The sequence below is a fragment of the Ursus arctos genome, unplaced genomic scaffold (genome assembly GCF_023065955.2).
Source record: "Ursus arctos isolate Adak ecotype North America unplaced genomic scaffold, UrsArc2.0 scaffold_1, whole genome shotgun sequence".
Taxonomy (NCBI): Eukaryota; Metazoa; Chordata; class Mammalia; order Carnivora; family Ursidae; genus Ursus; species Ursus arctos.
In genome coordinates this window covers 17,059,384-17,080,978 of record NW_026622763.1, presented here as the reverse complement: position 1 = coordinate 17,080,978, position 21,595 = coordinate 17,059,384, and the positions used below count along the sequence as shown (strand labels likewise).

At 42.7% G+C, this 21,595-nt stretch overlaps 1 protein-coding gene and 1 long non-coding RNA gene across 7 annotated transcripts in view; one reads left to right on the top strand and one right to left on the bottom strand.

Moving 5' to 3' along the window:
• Positions 1-21,595, top strand: part of NCKAP5 (NCK associated protein 5) — a 933,280-nt gene that overhangs the window by 906,055 nt on the left and 5,630 nt on the right. The window lies entirely within an intron of this gene.
• Positions 1,038-19,898, bottom strand: LOC130544652 (uncharacterized). The gene is made up of 3 exons (XR_008961082.1): positions 13,105-19,898; positions 7,363-7,471; positions 1,038-3,107 (listed from the first exon to the last, which is right to left on the bottom strand). It is a non-coding gene; the product is annotated as an uncharacterized LOC130544652 (long non-coding RNA).

Here is a 21,595-nt window from a genome sequence, read left to right as displayed (position 1 = left end):
GCCATTTGTCAAAAAGCCTGACAGATGTAGCCATTGTGAACCACACCACAGCACAGTACAATCATCCCCATGTCATTTGTCATCATATATTCTCCATTCCTTTAACTTTCAAAATGGAAAGTTAGGTTAGATTCCAGGTTCCCTCTAGTCGCCCCTGGGAAACCCAGCGTGGTCTTCTAATCTCACCATTTTTATCTTTGGGATCAAAGAAAAATGCTTTGAATAGTCAAATTATGGAAGAAGCAAGCCATAAAAATAAGTGGCTTTTTTCTTTTTCTAAAGACCGCAACACTATTTGTGTTGTATTTCCTGTATCATCTCCTTAAAAGCTGAAACTGCCTCTTAATCCCTTCGCCCAGCACGTTGTGCAGTGTTGGGCATAACTTTAGGGACTTGCTAAGTGACTGTCCAGCATGTTACATAAGGGTCATCACACCTCCTATTCCTGAATTATATAGCTCAGAAAAAGGAAGGGGGTCCTTTTGGTTTTGCAATTGATTAACTATGAAATTTAGCTAAGATCTGCCTCCTCTAGCCTTTAAGTTTCCTCATCTGAAAAAAGACTTGGTAGATCGAAGGTTTACTCTCTGCCTCTCTCTGTCTTTCTCTCCCCCTCTCTCTCTATATAATGTATGTATAATGACTAATCTTTATGGCAGTGGTTCTCAAATTTGAGTGAGCATCAGAATCCCATGGAGGTTTGTTAATACACAGATTAACACACAGTTAATATACTCCCACGGTTTCTGGTTCTGTGGGTCTGAACTAGGACCCCAGATTTTGCATTTCTAACTAGTTCCCAGGTACTGCTGATATTGCTGGTCCGGGGATCACACCTTGAGAAATACCACTTTCTGGCTACTCTGTATTATTCCTCATCCTAAATATAAAAACTCTGAACCTTAGAAAAGGTCAGTGACTTGTCCAAAGTCACATAGCCATATTCATACCCTGTTCTGCCAAATATGGCTGCCTTTTGTGCTCTAAAGAGTTATTTTGAAGGCTAAATCAGGGTGTATAATTTTACAGTGGTGCTTTTTTGATTTTTAAAAAGATAAATACAAATGTTAAAAGATAGATAAAAAGACACAGAATCGGTTTGGTCTTTTTAAAGCAGGGAAGGATACACAGGTGTCTGTGTATTATTAGGTCCTAAAATGTGTGAACTCCAAAAACCCATCAAATTGGTTGACAAAATACTTCCATGCTACTGAATTATGGTTGGAAGCTGTTTTGTCCTCTGGAGTTGTGTACTGTCAGTTCATAAAGACACGGTCTGCATAACCCATTAACATATTCTTACCAGTGAAAGGCTCAGAAGTAAGGAGTGAGCTTCCACAATGTGAGGCTTAAAATATAGGCTAATAAAAGGCACAAAATGACAATTTACTCAGGAAAGTTTGAAGCCACTGTTCATATTTTCCACATTTTAACAAGCAGGCAGAAAACCAAACCTACACAGCTATGATTAATCTATTTTAAAGAAGGAAAAGTGAAAGTTTGATGGGAAGAAAAACGTTTTCCCTAACAACTAATTTGAAAACCAAAAAGACTCTCCCTTTCTCCTGTTGGCTTGGAAACAGCCATTTCTCCATATTTCTTGAATTCTTTTACTTCCCAAAGGGTTTCAACTTATATTTAAATGAAAAGTCATTTCCCAGTTTTCTAAGGTCTGGAAAATAGATCAACTATATTAAAAAGAAAAATGTCATCATATATACACTTAGCTTTCTTCACGATATGGGGGGGGGGGGGAAGGTACCTTAAGCTGACCTGTGGAGGCCTCTAGAAAGATCACAAAGGCTCAAAAGAAAACAATGATGCCATTTTTCTTTCTACTTTTGTTAGCGTTTCCTGTGTTGTTCTCATTTCTTGAGAAACCTACGAGTTTCAGAACAGGAAAATGACCTAATATGACATCCTCTCAGGGGATTCAGTACTTTTAATAATTAAGAATGACAAAAATGATTTGGATGGTTTGCAGTTTACAACTCTGCAATTTAAATGCACAAAATATCCAAAGTAAAATATAAATTTAAGTGGCACTAATCATGGTGCTTGGTTTATACTGACCTGCATACATCCTTGGAACACAGCCTTGCAGGCAACCCAAGGACAGCTCCTCCAGGGAGACTCCTCTTTTAGGGACCATTGTTAGAAGCATGGGGCCGTGAGACCATCCACCATCCTGAGATCTATCTTATCTTGCCCTCTTTTAATTATTCTAGTGTGTCCTGCTTATAGATTGTTAATGTATCATTTAAGGAGTTGCCAACTCTCAGGCTAGGAGAATTCTCCCTTGGTTTTGACTTCCTCTCCTTCAATTCTGATAATTTCTAAAATCTGTCCACATTTATGGCCAGTGAATATAGACAGTTAAACTTTCTGCTAATGATCCCAATAAAAAGACTCTGAGGGCTGGAATCAGACAGTCCATTCTGCCCTTACATAAACTCCTTAACTTTGCTGAATTTCAGTTTTCCCACCTCTGTAATGGGCACAAGAGAATCTACTTCCAATAAGTTGTGGGGATTAAAAGGGGATGATGTATATGCAGCCTTTATCACAGTACCTTGAACACAGGGAGTATTTAATAGGTGTTAGTATAATGGGCCAATTAGCTTTTAATAAAAATAATAGCATTAACTGCTCACAAAAATTGGAACATCCCATGCTAGTAAGCCTTTTGTTAGTGTAAGCTCCTGATCATAAGGAAGACTAGACTCTACAGAATGAATCGACCAACAGAAATCTGTACTCACTACTGAAAAATAGAAGCCATACAATCTTCCCTCTGTGAGGTCATGATGGCCTCATTTTTACATACAAATACAATGCATTTTATTTGTTCATACTATGTCCCTGTAAATAAATATTTGCAACTTTAAAATAAATACATGCACCATCACATTTGTTGCAAACTGATTTCTCCGAGTGTTTAATGTAACAAAGAAGCAAACAAAACTGTAACCTATTACCTTTGGGTTGGGTGTGAAGCCAAAATACTCACATGAAAGTTAACCGCTGGTACAGATGGCATGTGAAAACACATTTAATATTTGGTAGAGAAAGAAGCTCAACAAATCGAGGAAGATGGGTATACGTTTCTGAAATGAGATTATTGTAAAGGTTTTTAGAGTTAAAAGCAATGAAAAATAATAGACCATGAGGGAAGATGTAAGATTGTATGCTATGTCAAAGGTTGAGAGCCAAATGAGGGAAATATAAAGGTACCTAAGCTAAAGATAATAGGAATGGCAAAAAGTATCCTATGTCCTGTTTTAAATACAGGCACAATTTTATATTACAAGGCCCCAAATCTCTATGGCTTCCTTTTCTTTGAATTCATTCCCACCTTATGCACCAAAGGTCATAATATGAAACCAGTAGAATTAAGACTGACACATTTCCTCTTGATAGAGGCAGTTCCATTGAAAATGTGTCATGACCTATCATTTATTTAGGGATTATGAGGCGTAAGGTGGGAGCTATGGGCAGGAATCAAGCAAAGAATAAAAGGAAGCTCCAGGATCAAAAGGTCACTCCTCTCTTAAAGACACGGTAGGCTCGGACATTTATATCTTTCTAGATTGTTTTTCCCATCACTGAACCAGGTATCTCTCGACACGCCTTCTAGGGCAGAAATAATGTTCATTCTAAAGCTTTTTGCTCTTTACCAAGAAAATAGCAAATGGCCTTTTCCATGCCAAGAAGAGACTACTTCCTTCATTATAAGCATAGACATGACTGAAGTGGGTCCAAAACTTTATTGAGGACCATGCTTGAGATGGGGGGATGGTACCTGAGTTCATCTTTGACTCAAAATTTTGGACCAACCTAACTTTCATGACATACAGGGCCTATGTGAAAAGCTGGTTCATATTTTACTTGATTTTTTTTTTAACTTTCAAATGAGTTGGTCGTACTCTGATCATTATGTCAGATGGTCCTCCAGTTGGCGTGAGTTTAACTTAGTCTATAACTCCCTCATTTGCTTATCGTCCATAAGTGAGTGAAGGAAGTTAAGCCTTTTATATTCACAGCCTACCAGGTATATTCTCCTAGCATACTGTGGGGAGAAATTCGAGGTAAGAGTAGAATTCTGTACCTAATTCCGGCATTTTCCGATTTTAAGAGAGAATTGAGTTTAAATTTATTTTGAAAGAAAAAGAACCTTGGAACTCTAGGAGTTTTGAGCCAAGTACACATTTGCAAGAAAATGTCGATTACAATTTTCTAGCACCCATGGAGTGAGCCAACAAGGGAAGCAGGGTAACACACATTAGTACAGCTTAGCATCAAAAGAAGCTTCCCACAAATGTTGCATTCCGTCATCTCCTGATACTCTAAATATAACTTCCTGGCTGATTATTTTCCTTTCAAATGAAGTATTTTTTAATATTTTACAAAATTAATGCAATCATAATTTCACAATTTTACATGGCACAGTTAAACAAAAGGGTTTTTTTCATCTTCAGCATCACATTTTTAAGTCCAATAAAGAAAAAAAAAAAGACCAAAAAAGCTTGCTTTCCATCTTCTCATCAGTTAAAAAAAAAAAAAGAAAGAAACTAATAACTATGTATTTATAAAACCTGGAATGGAATTTAAATGCCTTCAAATGGCTTCTGTTGATGATAATAGGTATTCTAGAGAGTACCTGTATTTGTCTCCTAGGGCTGCTGCAGTGTAATAAAGTGCCACAAACTGAGGGGCTTAACACAACAGAAATGCATTCTTTCACAGTCCTGGAGGCCGGAAGTCTGAAGTCAGGATGTCAGAAGAGCCATGTGTGCTCTCCCAGCTTCTGGTGTTTGCCAATAGTCCTTAGCATTCCTTCTCTTGCAGGTGCACGACACTCACTTGGTCTTCTGTCATCAATGCCTTCCCTCTGCGTGTGTCTGTATCTTCACATGGCATTTCCCTCTGCATGTCTGTCTCCCTGTATCTCTTCACATCTTCTTCCCTCTGAGTATTTCTGCCTCTGTACCTCTCCTCCTTTTCTTATAAGGACACTAGTCCTACTGGATGGAGGACCCATCTTATTCCAACATGACCCCTCTTAACTTTCATCTGAATTACATCTGCAAAGACCATATTTCCAAATAAAGTCAGTTTCACAGGGCTCGGAGGCTAGCTTGTCTTTTAGGGGACACATCAACCCGTGAGGATACTCAAGGCCCAAAAAAGGCCCAGAGATGATAGGGTAGAGTAATTACTAAGACTTTTGACTTCAGTCGGAGGAAATCAGCTTTGATCTACTGAGTTCTTAGGATTTGTCAATATCATATCCCATACACGAGAGGTCATTCCTAGCTGTAATTCCTGGCCAAAAGTAGTTGTTGGAAGGATAATAACCCTAGACATCTCAGATATTTTCTATCTTACTAATTGAAACAAGCAAACCAAAGGACTTTATCTACAAACTCTCTGGTTCCCTTTCACACATGTGAATTTCAAAGTATTTCCACATCCTCTGCAAGTGCACTAAACGTAGGTCCCGAGGAAAGGTGCCCAACAAGGACAGATGCAGGCTTGTGACCATGGTAAAGAATGAAATCTGAAGACTTTGTCCCTGGCTACAGTCCACTCACTAACTTAGCTTGTGTCATAACTACCAAGCAATTCCCTGGTTTGTAGTGAGTTTCCATGCAGATGATTTAATTAGAAAAGTGTTTATATGTTTCTTCATGTTCTAAATAATACAACTAATTATTCCTTTGTGTTAACTTGTTTTTACAGTCTGATATAGGCTTATCATTCATATTCATTGATTCAAGAAAATTTATAAAGTTCATACTATTTAATAGGTAATGTTCTAGGCATGGAAAATAAAGCAAATTAAAAATACAAAAGGCAAAGTCCCTGCCTGTATAGATTTTATGTTTTAAAGAGAAGACAGATAATAACCAAACAAAATGTAATATAATGTCAAGTAATGATTTATGTTATTAAAAAATGCAGCAGGATGACCGAATAGGAAATAAGGAGGGTACTGCTTCAGAGAGTGATTGGATAAATCTATCTGAACAGGGAACATTTGAAGAGGGTTGAATGAAGTGAAACATTGAAATGTGACTCTGAAGGAGGAGCATATCAGCAGAGATACATTAAGTGCAAAGGCCCTGAGGTAGGAACATGCTTCATGTGTCCCCAGACCATTATGGCTGGAGCAGAGAGGAGAGGAAGGAAATTAGGGTGGACAAGAATCCAGGAGCCAATTACCTGGGACCCTGTAGATGTGGCAGTAACCTTAGGTTTCAGTCTCAGCAAAGGGAATCCTTTGGAGGATTTTGAACAGGGAAGTGGTGTGATCTGATTAACGGTTGTTAAGGCATGCTGTGGCTGCTGTGTGGAGACTTGGCTACTGAGAGGTGAGAGTGGAAGTGCTCAGAACACTTAGAAACCCCTGTGGTCATCCAAGCAGGAGATGATGGTGTCCTGCCCCTGCATGGTAGCAGAAAATAAATGGTGGAAAATGATTGAATTAAGGATATGGTTTAAAAGCAGAGCAAACAGAATTAGATGATTGTACTGGCCAGAGACTAGCATGGAACAGGAGCCTTTCTAAGTCTTTCTACAGGCAGACTTGAATACAGGGAATCACTTGCTTAAATAATGGAATAACTGAGCTCTCCAGGGAACAGTCAGGCAGGTGATCCAGAGATTAGTGGAAGCAGCAAATGGCAATCATTCCCCAGGGATGGAGGGACAATAGCAGAAGGTGTCATTAAAGCCCAGCAGCTGGGCCATCAGATGGAAATAGAACCATGGGTGGGAGGGGCTATGTGACAGGAGATAGAGCCTCAGAGAAGCAGCTGCTGCCAGGAACCCCACGGGTCACAGGGAAGGGAAAAAACGCCTTGGTTTCTACCCACCCTTCTGCCATCCAGTCTTCTGCCACTACTTGCCATTGGCTGAATCTCTCCAGAAGCCAGAGAAAGAGGGAGCCTGGAAAATATAGTTCCCTAGGGCACAGAGCAAAGCGAGGAAAAGGAGAGGAGTGCATCTGAGAACAAACAGGCAATTTATCAGAAAACTGGTGGATGTGGGGTATGAGAGAAAGAGGGGAGTCAAAGATAACTTAAAGTTTCCATATGCTGGGGTGCCTGGGTGGCTCAGTCGGTTAAGCGTCTGACTTTTTTTTTTTTCTTAAAGATTTTATTTATTATTTTAGAGAGAGAGCACAAGCAAGCAGGGGGGAGGGAGAGGGCGGGGCAAAGAATCTCTGGCAGACTTGGCACTGAGCAGGGAGCCCCACTCGGGGCTCTGTCTCACAATCCTGAGATCATGACCTGAGCCGAAATCAAGAGTCAGCTACTTAACTGACTGAGCCCCCCCAGGTGCCCTGATCTGACTCACCGAAGTCTGAAGAGCAGAGGAAGTGCGAGCCACGCACCTCACCTATACAACTTCATAAAGGGACCTCTTGTTTTCTCAAAGATAGTGGTAGCGGCCTGTAATGAATCCCCTGTGGAAGGAAAGAGCCAAGGATAAACCAAAGTTCGTGGAAGATAGGTATACTCACCCCTCTCCTTTCCCTGGAATTTGAAGAGAACATCCCCGGTGCCTGCTCTGACCGGTGGATTATACATTCTACTAGCGAGGCCCCATGGTGCCGCACACCCCCTCTGTTCCCTTTGACCCTTTCCTCGTCCTGTAGATGAATCCAGGCTGTTCACATCGTGGGCCAGATCTTCGAGCTGACGGTCTATCATGAGGTTAATCTAGAGCGAATGGTTGTGTTCACTCAGATGTGGCCTGGCTTCGCTCTCTAATTACAATTCTGTGCCCTTCCAATTATGGCCCTGGTGCTCTGGAGTCAACCCCTGCTGGCGACCAGCCCCTCGGCAGTCGAGGCTAACGCAGACATCTGGGATGTTCCATACCACAGGCAGGCCTGCCATTTTTTATAGGAAATTCGGCCAAATAGACTTCGCAAAGTAAAAGAAAGAGTTGTTTTTGTATTTGTTTTTGGTTTTGTTTTTAATAAGTCAAGGGTTCTTCTACGCAAGGCAGGCAGTGGGTTTTCCCATCTGCAAACCACCTCCCCCACCTGGGTGATTGCAGAGCTGCCTCAGACAGGCGCACCGAGCAGGCGAAGAGCCATGGTCTTCACCTCCCTGGTTTTCTTCCCAGGGCTTTTATGTGGATGAAGACCAGCTGCATCCACCCAAAATGAGAATTTGGGGGATTATCTGTAATACTCTATCGATGCCTCTGGTGAATATAAACTCTTGGTTTAACTAATTCAGATAGCAATTTATGTTATTATTACCACCAAATAAAAATCTTTTAATTTTTTTTGTTTTTTATCTCCAGTGGAATAACAAGTTATTTTATTATTCAAATGGGACTCACTTCCGGCTGTTTTCAATACGATTTTTAATGAATATGTAAATTTTAAAATTAATTTACAGCATACATTGGGAGGCATGATTTTTGAAATGACAAAAATGTGATGGATTGTAAAATTATCTCCCTCAAAATCATCAGTCATAGTGAACAAAATGTACCAACCTCTTATAATTTTACAGCTTTTTCTTCCTCTTATCTTCTGTTAGGGACTCACTTAAAATTGATTATAAAACAGTGTATTTCTTAGGCCATAATTCATTCACAGATTAATTAGGTTTTCAGTTAATATCCCATCATCGTATGGGACGGCAGCCAGTGCGCTCGTAGCCCTTCGGGGTTGCGGGAGACAAACCCTGATTGCTGTTCCCAGCTGACTGAGGCTCCCCGCACTAATCACTAATCACATTCAGACCACATAAAGTGTAACATCCTTCACCACATTTCCATTTGAGCTGGCTCACAGCGAGAGATCTTTATTGGCCCTGACCAAGAGACGAAAATGCATTTAAACGTTTTTGTGAGGAGTGATTTTTTTTTCCACTTGCTTCAATTGACATTTCTGTAGCCATCCCCTAAAAACATCAGAAGGGCTGGGGCGCCTGGGTGGCACAGCGGTTAAGTGTCTGCCTTTGGCTCAGGGCGTGATCCCGGCGTTATGGGATTGAGCCCCACATCAGGCTCCTCCGCTGTGAGCCTGCTTCTTCCTCTCCCACTCCCCCTGCTTGTGTTCCCTCTCTCGCTGGCTGTCTCTATCTCTGTCAAATAAATAAATAAAATCTTTAAAAAAAAAAAAAACATCAGAAGGGCATGTGTGTGTGCCTGTGTGTGTGTGTGTGTGTGTGTGTGTGTGTGTGTGTGTAGGTATCCATGCATAGCAGGCCTCGACTTAAATATTGTTCCTAGCTGTTTCCCAATAGGAGCTAGCCTTGGGAATAGCCTTGAAGTAATCCTTTGCTAGCACCCGACAGAAATATTTAAGGGCCAGTTTGCCGGAAACTTCTTGAACAGTGCTTGAAGGAAAAGTATTTTTTCCAGTCACTTCAGAGAACTGTAGATACACATGACAGAGAAACCGTCTGCACTGAATCCAGCAAAGAGAAACACCAGCCCACTCGCATTTAACTCCCTCAAGTCTGGGCTTTCACAGAGTTGAGGAAGCGAATTGTGCCCCACCCACACTACTGTCATCCACGCCGGTTCTGCCGTGTGAGAAACTGCTCTCCGCGACATTGGTCTGCTTCTGCCACCCTGCAGCTCACTGTGTGCCTAGGGGCACAGCCCAGGCCAAGCGGCTCCTGAGGTGCCCTAGGGTGTCACTCTGTCCCGCGTCTAGGGGATGCGGTCACTCCAGGGCTCTGCAAAATCTCTTGCATTCTTTAAGGACATCGGTATTCTTGAAATTCATCACAGTATTCTCAAAATTTCATTCTGAGGCAATTCCCTCATTTTGTGCACAATGAGGACTTTTGGTTTTCCTGTCACATTAAACTACTTGGATATTTCAAAAGCCTCACTGACATATTCAGTCTTCCCGTTGCTACATGATATAATCCTCACTCATTCCATGTATGTTCATCTGTAACCTTGAGGCCCTGAGTGCTGCTGGTTATTGCAAGGAGCTTGGTTTGTGGCCATAGAAATGCTCCTTGAAAACTGTATGTTAATTAAATTTTTTCGAAAGTCAAAATCTATTTTCCTGTTTACTTACTGGGGAAGTTACTGTCTCCACTTTCTAAATAAAGGAAATGTAAGTATCTTCTGGGTGATTAGACCATCACCTACCCCTCGGGAAATAAATGACTGTTCCCTACCAGACAGTACAGCATCTTATCCTTGGGGCTCAATCACTTTCAAAGGCAATGAAGGGCATTAGGTAAAAGATGAGGAAACGCTATAGAAAAGAAAGAAAGATGACCAGTAAATAAGAAATATAATTAGCATCCTCCCTTTATTCCACTAACGTTTCTGGACTGCCTATGTCCAGGGTGTTCTGGACACAATGAAAAGGTAAAGAGGATTATAGCTTCCACGGGAGACGGAGCCACGGCCACCACCATACATGACCAAGGCTTAATGATACCATACCGCCTGCACAGGGAAAGAAGGGAGAACGAAAGGGACAGTGGTCAAGGCTCTGGCCAGAAAAGAATTTGTGGGATATTTTCTTCCGTCCAAGTCTCCAGAGATGAGTGGGTATTGGCCGGCGTGAAAGGTGGGGAGGACATTCTGGAGAGAGGAAGAGGCGTGAGCCAGAACACAGAGATACTAACTGCCTGGGCTCAAAATTCAGCCGGTTGCCATCCTCAGCTGGCCAGCTAAATAACGTGCTGGATACTTATCTGCATGCTTACTGGCTTGTTTTCAAGGTGTTGCTGAGCGGTTTCAATTTTATCTTTAAAGCCCTGGATCATTTGTATCCTGATTACTTTTGAGATTGCTTTTTTACCCTTGCCCCTACATTGCCACTGGAAACTGCCTGGTTGAGCACATTGATTCCTGAGCTCGCCTGGGAGTAGAGAACTTTCTTTCTCTCCTCCCTATTCTCCTTCCCCTTTCTATAGGGAAACCTATATCTTTGAAATGTCTTCCTATTTCATCACTGGCTTTTCATTTTGACACGGAAAAAACACAGACTACTGGACCTGCCATATTCCTAGATATTGACCTAAATCCTATGCATTAAAAACAAAACAAAGCAAACAAACAAACAAAAAAAACCCAAAAGCAAAAAACGATAGAAGGAGGTGGAATGCCAGGCAGTGACAGGTGGTACGGTGCAAGCCTATGGAAATTCAGAGGATCTTCATTGGGAAACTGTGTGCATTTCTTTTGTAAAGATTTATGTATTTGAGAGGGAGTCAGAGGGACAGGGAGAGAGAATCCCAAGCAGATTCCTCACTGAGTGTGGAGCCTGACACGGGGCACGGAGCCCCATGCAGGGCTTGACCTCATGACCCTGAGCTGAAACCGAGTCTGACACTTAACCCACTGTGTCACCCAGGCACCCCTTTGATTATCCCTTACCCTCCGTGTGAATAAGTTCGGAAGCTTCTGTTGAAGAAAGGCCCCATTTCATTAAAACTGACTTTGGTAACTTGAGCTCCCCAGTCTGGAAAAATACCCTAAGTGTGTGGTCTGCTGATGATGGGTCAAAAGGCAGGAGACATGGCCTTCCCCACCCGTTGCAGCCAAGGAAAGAGCAGAAAGTCCATTAAGATTTAGAATAAAACATCTTCCACTTGTGAGGTGACAGACCAGGCCATGGTCCCTGTGTCGGGCGTGAGTTTACAGATACCAGAAAGCTCTGTCTCTTGCTATTCCTAATGCTTGAAGAGTGGCTTTTGAATTTGTGTTTTTGTTTGTTTGTTTGTTTGTTTGTTTGTTTTTGAAGGGAAGGGCAAGGAACATAAAAGCATCATGAGGGTATTTAGCGTCTGTTTAAAATGCACTTGCCCCCGGATGGGGGGCATATCTCATCATTACCATTCTGCTGATAGCTTCAGGTGGCCCCCACCCCTTTAATATCCCTAAGATGCTGATAGGTGATAATATGGGGGAATCACAAATTAATTACAAACAGGTTTCATTTGAGCCACACACTTGTTTTATTTTAAATAAACATTGGGAGATTTCCTATATGAATTCCAGATTTCCATTTCTCTTGAGAAATCCGATGTTCTGGCAGCCCCGAGCCCACATTCCCCCAGGGGGAGTAGTGATTGAGAACCAGAGCCCTACAGCTGGCCTCTGGGATGTGAACCCCGCTCTGCTTAGCTCCTCACAGCCACCTTGGGCAAGATACTTAGCTCCTGTGCCTCCTTTTCTTTATGTAACAGATAGTGGAACAGATGATACCTGCCTTCTAGAGTTCTTCTTTATATAGAGTTCTCCCATCTTCAGGGCAGTAATGAGTGCTGCATAGATGTTCGTTAAATAGCAGTAGGGGCCACGCTAACTGGGGTGGGTGCTCTGGAGTTCAGCACAGTCCCCACTACCCACTCACACCATTCATGCATTTGTGCTTAGGTCAGGTCCTCCCCTTCGGCAATGAATTTTCTTTCCCTGGTCTAGAACCAGGCTATGCCTCAGCCATCTACGGGGAAAGGGAGGCATTTCAACAGAGAGATGAAGGAGCCTGGGATCATATGTGGGAAGGTCTTGTACCTACTCCCGAAGTTAAGGTCTGGGTCTCCAGCTGTCCACAGAGACTTAAGTACAAGAGCCACAAAAGGGTGGACAGATGACTCTCGCCCCGGGAAGCAGGCCTGTCCTCCCATGCCTCCCTGAAGTGCTCGAATGAAAGGAAAGTTGCTATTTCAACTAGTTTGTAAGACCTTGCTTCCACGGGGAGAGCAAAAGAAAGGCTCTTTTCACCCTTTGAGTTTCTGCTGCTTGGTGGGAAGGTGGGGATCTGGGAGGAAGGGGGGGGAGATTCATTACGATCAAGCTCAGCTCCTAGACCTACTAAGTCTGAACCATGTTTTTCTGTATCGTTGGAAAGAGGCATTAATCAGAGCTTCCCTTCCTTTAGTTAACTTGCTCAGAAGTCAAGAGGCTTAAAATGCTCTCTGCCTGTCACCAGCGAAAGGCGGTGACTCAGAGCAGAGCGGCCTGCCCACCGGGATGGCCCTAGTATGTGAGGGCACCTGTCTCTGCTCTTGACATCGATAGGAAATTGCTTTTGCCAAAGTAGACAATAGTCAGGCATCTATTAATGCCAGGGTCGCCCTGGTTCTTGATGCTCACCGGATTTTGTACTCCGGTGTAACTGGGTGAAGAGCTTAGGTGTCTCCCCCAAGGTCCCTCGAAGGACGCTGCCGGGAGGCCTGCCGAATGGGGCCACTGGTCACACGGAAGTACGTGCACGGCTCGGTTTCACTTGGAGCTTGCTGCTGCCCTTCCTGGGATGAACATATCGAGCCTTTCACAAACATCTTCCCTCCATGCAATTTTTTTCCTTGAGGCAGGAAAAAGAGACCCTCTCATTATTTATCTTGAACGTTTGATAGGCCTCCTTTGAGAAGGTCATTGTCTGCAACAGCAAAATAATCATGGGATTTCTGGACAAGCTGGAGAAAGAAAAATGATTCATTATTTCAAGAATTATTTTGCCTTCAGTCCCCAAAATGGATGAAGGCTTCTAACAATATGTAAGAGAGAGCAAGGCTTAACTTATTAAATGAAAGGTTACACTTTAAAGGGAAAAGAAGTTCAAACATTACATTTTTAGCTCTGCCGTAATATAACGAGGGTCAAGGCGGTCCATCTGTTACCCCCGTGGTCTTCTGGATGGTATTGTACTATTCCCTTTGCAAAGGAGGCCTGCCTGCCCTCCTTCCCTTCTCATCCATTTGGGCTAATGAGATTGGATGACTTTTTATAGGTTGTATTCAAGCAGATTGTTGGAACTGATAGCATATTTGTCTATACGGGCTCAGCTCGCATGTTTTTGCCATGTCACAAAATCATGCATCTTTACAGCACAAAATATTTTACTGTTGCGGGGGGTGGGGAGGGGAGGTGGCCGCCTACCCGCTATACGCTACAGATAGTGTAGGGAAATAGACCAAAACGTAGTTCACGATACAACTAATGCAGCCACGTCTGGTACTGAGACACCTATTATGGTGGGTTATTTTCTGCAATAACGTTTGTCTGGCGTTAGTGGCAGCCAGATACCCCAAATGAGGCAGCTTGGGCTGAGAAAGACACTGAACTTGAAGGTGAAGACTGGGGAGGCCGAACGGTCAGTACGCCCTTGAGTGCCCACAAGCCAAATGAGTTGGGGAAATGATGTGATGACCTGCTGAACTCTTCCGCCTGACAGAAAGCTTTTAAATAATAGCTTAAGAAAATCCAAAGCAAACATCCCCCGGACCTCCTTTACAGATTACATCTGAAACGAAAGACCCTGAGTCACACAATTAACTATTGATTTTGTTGATCCGCATTTAATTCTCATAGCGATCGAGTTGTGTTTACGCAGCTGTGTGGCCACACAGGCTTCGTGTGGAGCAAGGCGCCTTGCGCTTTCACATTACTTTAAAAATTAAATTGTTCTGTGCATGCGAGACAAAAATAAAGTTTATTTTTTATTGTAGTGGATAGCTGAATTAAACTTCATAAAGTAGCATTGAGCCAGCCTGGGTGGTTTATGAAGAGAATACCTTTTATAATGCGGGAGTCAGTTTGCCACATGAATATATTACAGGTGGCAGAGAGAGAACAAAAAAGCATCGCATGCTGCCTGGTACTAGGATTTTGTACTCAGGCACCTGTAATTTAATCTCCCTACGGTTTAATTGCATGATTTGATATATACCCAGTAATATCGGTGGGTTTATCATCTGCACAGTCAGCCTTGTTGCTGTCCCTAAGAATGTCATCCCTGTCATGTTTATGCTGTCACTCACATCACCAACCTCCCCCACCCCCATCTTAAGGAGATCAGAATCTGAATTTGAGCTCATGCCTGCCACGGGGCTTAGATGAGGTGAGGCAGCACTCGCTGGCTGAAGGAAGCATTTAAGAAAAGGACAGAGCCAACGTCTGTGCCATCTATCATGGGCCTGCTCTTTTGAATAACATTTCTCCCCAGAGAAGCCTTATTGTCTTGGCTATTGCTTCTAGATTTCCAGGAAGTGATGGCAGCTGCCGCCTCCCTCAACTGCTGGCCACGCCCACCGGTGGGTGCGGAAGAAAGGCGGTGACTCAGAGCAGAGCTGCCTGCCCACCGGGATGGCCCTAGTATGTGAGGGCACCTGTCTCTGCTCTTGACATCGATAGGAAATTGCTTTTGCCAAAGTAGACAATAGTCAGGCATCTGTTAATGCCAGGGTCGCCCTGGTTCTTGATGCTCACCTGGGATCCGAGAGGCCGTGCCACTGCTGCCAGTCTGGGGACTGTGCTATCACAAGTCAGGTGAAAGTCTGAAATCATCTCATTAAAATAAATCCCTTCATTATGGGAAAGCAGACATGACAGAAAATTCGGTCAAGTCTCTGAGCTCCAGAGGAAATGATGCAGTAAAAGCAGACCTAATAGGGACCACCTTTATTGATATGCAGGGACTATCAGCTCCAAGAGACGTAAGACATAGTGTCAAGAATCTGAGAAAGAAAGCAGGATAAAATTTCATCCATGGCTTCCAGAAGTGTGTAATCTAATTGAGAAGTGGGACATTGGTATGAAAACAGCCTATATCATAAAATAGATATAAGTTCAGAGTCACATGGACAGTTTGGCTATTTAGGCCAGGAATTCATAGAGACAAAGATCCTGTGGGTGAGTTATTATAGAAACAGAGCAAGCAGCTCTGAATTACTAAAAAAAATGGATCCAGTTCTAACACTTGGTTATTATTGGCAACAACATGGAATTAGAGGAAAGAGAAGAAATTCTCATTTAAGCATGTTGAATTTAGGAGATAACTAGGCAGAGAGGTTAAGAAAGGTGAATGGAAATAGTAATTAGTTAACCTATGAAAAACATTTGCCCAAATGCTGTTACAGATGAAGCATGGAAGAGGACCTAAAGAAGCCAAGCAAGTCGAGGGCATTAATTCAAAAACAGAATTGGGGCAAAGGGGCATATCCACAACTTTGAGATTGATAAGATATTTGTGTTCTGAGTGCCATTATTAGAACCAAAGAGCAGGCTGGATAGATGATTCCAACTCATTTCTCAGGGATTCATCCCCTAAAATACCTGAAGCTCTGTTCTATATTGATATCATATTAAAGAATTTTTTAAATGTACATTCCATGTGAGCAGTAGCTTTTGTCTCATATACTGCTCTATCCCTGGTGTCTAGATTACCATCTAGAACCTAGTAGATGCTCAATAAATACCTGCTGAATAAATAGGTAAATAAATAAATGATGTGGCGAGAGCAGCGTACTCTCTACTTAAATATTCATTAAGATCTGGGTACGGAGTTGAAGTAATGAGTGGCACGGTCACACTGTGGCAGAGCAAGGGATAGAATCCTGAATGAAAGCAGATTCCCACTGGCATTCTCCCAACTAGCACATCCTTCCATCCTAGAACCCCCCGTGCTTACTGGATAATGAGGAATAAGATCATCTTTACAATTGTCACAATAAACTAGAATACCACACAGAATGGAAAACTCAGTGTTCCTAAATCTTTAGAACAATTCCCACCGAGGATTCTTCTCTCTAGAACAAGGATCAATAAATCAGTGCTGGTTCTTTTTGCCCCGGCTCCAGGACTCACTATGTCACATGTCCTTGGGGAATAACTAATTCCAGAGTGAAGGCTGCCTACCCCTAAAACGGACACATGGATTGCATTAGGAGATGAATAGTTTAAACACGATGAGAGTGAACATTCTAACACCCACAAATCTCCGTGTGTTCCTGGATGAGCCTTACCTTGCAGTCCCATTGGACTCTGTGGTTGTTGTAAAGTGCCTAATAGATTGGATGCCGTAGTGTAGTGGGACCCATAAATGGTCTACCGAGTTCTCTTAGAAGTAATTTCAGGTTGCCTCTTTATAGGTTAATGAATAACATGAAATGTTTCTCCCTGGCTTTGGCACTCAAAGCATACATCATTATAAAAACGTAGCGCTTCCAGACACACTTTTATGATGACCAGCATTATGATGGTATTGAAGAGCTTTCTTTGGAAGGAGAACTTCCATGGGGGGGAAAAATAGTATCACCTTTTTCCAGTCATCTCATCCTCCAAATAAGTGTATTTTTGTTCTTGTAAAAGGAGCCCCAAATCTATCACTCCAAAGTGGGAAAAAAAAAAAAAAAACAGCTGTATGGCACCAGAAGACACAGATGGTCCCTTCATGCTGTATTTTCCTCTGACAAAGTTCATGGGCTCTTCATGCTGGACACACACTGACATCTAAGCCAGACGTGGCCCAGCTTGCTGGACAGATGGGTATCAGATGTAAGACATGAAATGATGGAAGACTTAGTCAAAGAAAAAAGTCTGATCAATCTTTTTAAGTCAAGTGAGTAGCATATATATTTATTTTTATTCATAATAGTGCCTATACATTAAAGGCAGAAAGGCTTGATGCCTCCACTCTCATCAGCTGGAATGATTAACCCTGACACTCAAATGAGCAGATTTAGAAGTTTCCAGCCCAGCACCTGCTCAATTCTCATTCTTGAATAAAAATTTTAGTTAATGTTATTGTGCTGGAAGAAGAAAAAAGGAATCTAAGAACACAGATAAGCGTGTTCCATTTAGTTAAGCCAATTACACGAGCCAGTATCAATGAGCGGGCTGGCTTTCCCGATGCTAGGTGGCTTTCAAACAGTGCAGGTTTTACTTTTGGAGAAATTGAACGGTATCGACCGCATCTGAGGCATTACTTCAGGTGACCAACCTACATTTTAAATTAGATTTGTAGATCCATCCACAACCTGGAAAACAAAACTCAAAAAATATGTTTTCAAATGGACATTTCAAGCGATGGCACTCATGTTAGCGTTTGCCCTTTGCATGTTCTTGTAACAGTTTTACCCAAACTTAGAATTACATGCCTTTCCTCTTCCCAAATGCCTCCATCTGCCACGAGCTACATTGGTGATTTTCTTTGTGATCCTTTTTTTCTCTTCCCACTGACACACCTGGTCCCACATCTTCCTCCACTTGCCATATACGGGAGTATTTCCAATCCCTGTGATAAAATGACTTCTCTTTCCTACTGCCTTTTGAATCTAGTTTCTAAATGTCCTTGGACCGTTGTTTATCTCTGAGCTGAGTTCTTTTCCTCTCTACAGGGTGTATTATTTTCTTGCCACCCTGTTTCCTTCTTTACTGACCTCGCTGCTTGCCTTTTTTTTTTCCCACCAAAAGTAAGCTCACTTGTTTCCCTCTGGGTTCAGGGGTTCCAGCGGAGGTCACTAAAAGTCATTGATCCTGGTAAAAGACAGCAATATAGTTAATAATATAGTCATAAAAACACATCTCAACTGAAAATTACTCTTTCACCCAATAAAACCAGTTTGCCCTGGAGATACTGAAGAACCTTCAGGACCCCAGTAAGGAAACAGCGAGTGCCCTCAAGTGCTGAATCGCATCTCCCGACCAGTGGTTGGATGGAGAGAGTGGTTCTCTATTACTGATCCGTCACATTAATTTTTCAGAAGGGCAGCTGAAGAGTAATGTGTCCAGTTGAGGTAATAAAAGGAACTGAGCACCGAGAGAAAGTAATTATCCGGGTTGGAATTTGACCAGGTTAACAGGGTTAACACCACAACTCTCGAGAAAAGTCTGGAGGGTCTCTAGTGTTCACCAAAGGTCATTCTATCTACTTTTATGTCTCACTCAGAAAGTAGCTCCTCCAGGAATACAGTAAGAGGTGGCATTAAAGAAGAGATTAGTGCCTCTGAGGAAAGAGAAATGACCTCAGCTGCATCTTTTCCCTTGAGATTGGCCTTCCCCCAGCAAATATCATTTAACGTAGACTTTGCAAAGTGCACAGACCTTCAGCTAAGAAACCCAGGATTAAAATACCTCTTCCCCATTCCCACAATAAGGGCCTAACACAAAACTCTGCCCCGAACCCATCCTTCCAGTGCCCGAGATTGGCTCCTCAGGGAAGGGATGAGGGGAGTCACACCCTCAGCTTGGACCCAACATCCAGGACTAGCCAGACTGGCTCCTCTTTTAGATTTATCTGCATGCACCTGGCGCCTCCTCTGTCTTTCACATCTACTAAATCACCCCTCTCCTATTTCTTTGCCTCTGCCCAACCCCACTCACTGCCATCTATGAGGTCTTCTGCATCTTTTTAAAAATGATTTTTCATGACAACTAAGTGGCAGAGCATTCATAAACTTGATTTGCCCCCCAAGGGTTACTTCCTGCCTCTTTTTGGCCTTAGTGCGTTTGACTAGTTAAAATCCGCATCATCATACATAATGGAAAAGGTTGGGTGGCGGTAGGGGGCATGGTGGGGACACTTCTTCCCAATTTCAGGTGCTTCTTTTCGGGTTGGGGGGAACTCCCTAGGGTAACACTCCTAGCGTCTCTGGCACCCCCCCCCCATTCACTTCTCCTCGGAAGAAGGAGGGGTGGCTTATTAGCGAGTCTAGAAGGAGAACAAGGAATGTTAAACCCACCTCCAGCTCTTTCCACCCTGTCTCTGGAGTCAGGCTGGCTGTGAGAAGCACATATTCTGTCCTGTGCCCCCAGCCCACGGCTGCCAGTTACCGGGCCTATTTCTAGGATGGGTACTAGGAAGCTCACTTCTCTGTAGTTAGAAACCTCATCCTCCAATGTAAGCTTTCTCATTAATAAAGCCAATATTTTATTCTTCCACCAGCCTCTTCCTTTTATCTTATTCTTCAGTTTGTTCAGAACGAGGAAGGGGAAGAGAGCTATTTATTGTGCCAATAATAGATGCACAGAAGACACCCAATTAAGAATATTTCAGAGTCACGGAGCTTTCGAGAGCAGGAAGATACTAAAAACTTTAATGTAAAGAAACTGAGGTATAGAGGGGTCAGACAGCCAATTAACACAATTCCAGGGAACTAAACACGGGTTTCCAAATACCGGGTCTAGTGCAGAGTGATTAAATCCCAAATTCTTTTTTTTTTTTTAAAGATTTTATTTATTTATTCGACAGAGACAGAGACAGCCAGCGAGAGAGGGAACACAAGCAGGGGGAGTGGGAGAGGAAGAAGCAGGCTCATAGCGGAGGAGCCTGATGTGGGGCTCGATCCCAGAACACCGGGATCATGCCCTGAGCCGAAGGCAGACGCTTAACCGCTGTGCCACCCAGGCGCCCCTAAATCCCAAATTCTGTAGTCAGACTACTTCTGCGTAAATCCTGACTCCCTAACTTACTCACCAGGTGTGTGCCTAGTCCTGACGCCGCTCCCCTCTGTATTCCCAGTTATACACAGAGTGGGGATGATAAGGATAGAATGAGATAATTCCTTCAATGCAGTCAACCCGGCACATGGCACGTAGTAAGAGCACTTTTAAATATAGTTTCCTACCACGTGTCTTCTTGAACTGATTGGCAGTGAATCTCTATAGCAATAGAGAAACAAGACTGTGTTGATGAAGGTACTGTTTACGTTAATTTGTGCTCAAAATGCCATCCTCTTTGTAAGTCTTAATGCCCAGCCGGGGAACGATTCTGCACTTGAACTTCACAAGATTTGATTCTGACGTCTTACAGTAGACATACTCACCAGTATTTTCAAGATATAATCCACAGATGGAAACTTGTTTGAAAGAATGAAAGAATAGCTTTCATCATGAAACACTGATCCATTACACAATTCCATGAATTTTGTACTTGTTTCTCCCCTGTGGGCAAGAGTGTTTGGCTATCCATGTATAACATGTATCTCTTTGAAGCTGATATCATCAAGCATATTTTTTTTTTTTTTGGTTTATCACTTCAGTTTTTCTCTATCACCTTACATCATTCTCCCCACCTTTTCCTTATGGCAAGGGCCCATATCAGCTTCAATTTTATCCTTCCTAGTGTTCATGATATTGGCCTAGACAGAATCTCTACTCCATGATCATTGTTGACTGCAGGGGGAAAGAAAACGGTATGCATTTCTGTGTTGAAAATCAGGAAACTGAAAAAAAAAAAAAAGAAAATCAGGAAACTGAGTTTCCAGGTCTAATTTCCCCTGAATTTGAATTTGTGCGAACGACAGAGTCCATAAATACCCCATGGAGAGGACAGCCCACTCCAGCCTCCTTCACCTTCCAGACTGATATAAGACTGAAGTGAAATCTCGGGTGGGAAAGCTCTCTGGAAATAAAAGCTATGTGTGATTGATAACTCAGGTGCTGAGTGATACTTAATGAGTCTGATTGGGGTTCTTAGAACCCCTTATGACAGGTACAGCTTGATGTGTGTTTCTGTCTTTACAGTGATTCTGTCCATTACAGAATCCGAAAGGGCAAGAGATACAGATAATCTGAGCAGCTACGGGACCTGGAGGGGCCACAGAACAGTATACAGATGCAACAGGAACTCCACGGAATGCCCTCCCCCTCACTTACTGTGTATGTCCATCCTGTTTCCCTGTCAGAATCATTCTGGGAGCCCACTCTATGGAACTCCCTCTGAGAATCAAGACCACACGGTTATTCGCACAAGGCCAGTCACATGGTAGATTGGTTTGATTGATCGATTAATGTTTGATGACAAGGAATTAAATTAATTGAGGTATCATTCATTCCAGGGGATTTCTGCAAACTACGTCACTAT